This window comes from Cyprinodon variegatus, unplaced genomic scaffold (genome assembly GCF_000732505.1).
Source record: "Cyprinodon variegatus isolate N-32 unplaced genomic scaffold, C_variegatus-1.0 Scaffold78, whole genome shotgun sequence".
In the NCBI taxonomy this organism is placed as follows: Eukaryota; Metazoa; Chordata; class Actinopteri; order Cyprinodontiformes; family Cyprinodontidae; genus Cyprinodon; species Cyprinodon variegatus.
In genome coordinates, this window is record NW_015150531.1 from 1,318,792 (window position 1) to 1,320,790 (window position 1,999).

Sequence of the window (1,999 nt, forward strand, 5' to 3'; positions counted from 1 at the left end):
CTCCAGACTAATTTGCGAGTGAAACCTTGAAAGCTCGCAAGATCAGGATGGTCTCAAGAGGATAATGATTTTCTGGTTGATTTGAAAAAGCTGTTTCTTTTCCACTAGTCCTCCATATTGACTTAGACTTAGACAACTTTTATTGTCTTTTTGTATACACAGAGTGTTTACTGAACAAAATTTCTTTTTTATACTCATGACATTTCCATTTCTTAAAGTGCAGCATTGATCAAATTTAAACATTGTGAAAGAAAACATGGTGAAAAAAATGCATCGATATGGAAGTTCAGAGCATTAATATATATGGTGCAATTATGCATTATTTTTGTTATCAGTGTGATGCAGAGTCTGAGACAGGATTTAGAGTTTGTTCAACATTCATCAGTCTAATGGCGGTGGGGAAGAAGCTGTTGCAGAATCTACTAGACCTGCATTTAATGCTGCAAAGCCTCTTCCCAGGGGGCAGCAGGGAGAACAGTGTGTAGGGGGAGGAGGGGTCATTGATGATCGGGACACACAGCGCTGGGATGAAATGTCTTTAATGGAGGGAAGAGGAGCCCCCATGATCCTCTCTGCTGTTCTCACCTTCTTCCAGTCTGAGGCGCTGCAGCCTCCACACCACACAGTGAGACAGCTGGTCAGAACGCTCTCTATGGTGCTTCCAAAGGAAGTACAAGCTCTTCTGTTCTTTTGTGGACAGTGAGGTGGTGTTTCCAGTCCAGCTGAGGGTGTCTGTGATGTTCACCCCCAGTAATCTGGTGCTGCTGACCACCTCTACAGCTGAGCTGTTGATGAGCAGTGGAGCGTGGTTAGGCTGGTTCTTCCTGAAGCCACATTCATCATCAGGCTGTTATCTTTACGCCAGCTGCTCCACCTCCTGGTCATTATCGTCTCTGACGAGGCCCTCCCCCGTAGTGTTGTCTGACTCTGATATTGAATAGCTCTTCTAGATTAATGATTAGAAATTATCTTTGTTTGATATCAAATGTAACTTAATGATCTTAAACACTATAATAAGATGCAAAATAAAGTAAAAAAACTGCTACGGGTTCTTTAAGGGGACAAATAATATTGTTGTATTTTGCAAAGCATCAGCCTTTTTGTTGCAGGATCAGCCTTATCTGTATGTGATGTTTGAATTCTTTCAGCAATCCCCATTTAACAGGATTTTTATTAGCAGAGCAGAACCTCACTGATAGATGCCTGCATTCTAGCCTCATTATCATGAAGCAGCCCAGATGTCCACAACTTCAGTGCTGAAATAATGGCTCCATAGCTATGAGTCTTTTATTGTGTTGGGCTTGAATGTAGTGCCTTTAGAGGGACTGAACATCAAATTATCTACTTTGGCTCAGACCTGTTGTTCTCATTTGTAAATCCGTTCCACAGCTTCATATGTGTTTAACAAAACCTGACAAAATAACACAGCAGGGGCATACTTCTAGGTGGGGAAGGTAATAGTGGTGATGTAGAGAGCTAGTAGCAAAAGAGTGTATTAGATCAGTGGTAAATCCATTGTAATCTCCTTTTAAGCCCCAGATCTGCTCCACAGAGGCCTCATAAGCAAGAGATGGCCCGTTATGACTGGGCCTTTCATCTGGCCAAAGGAGATTACATCTAAGGAATGCTCCACTCTCAGAAGTTCTGTGCCGTGCTTCCACAATGCCTCATTCTAGTCACATCCGCTTCAAGGAGACGCTTCAGAGACCTTCAAAAGTAAAACTTATATAATCTGCTTGAGAATTACATTTCCATAGAATTGGAATGTGGTTTTTCTGAATGGTGACAAGTTAGGATTTCTGAGATGGTTTCCTTTTGTCCTCCAGCTTTGCTGATGTTTGACTGTGAAACACTGAGTTTAAACCCACAGATTTGACGTTAACATCCCCAGTGGAATCAAATGCTCACAAAATAGAAAATATGGATTTTTTTTTATGAATGTCTGGATAGATTTTACCAGAGGATTTAGTTCAAAATAAAGATTTCTGAAAAGACTTAA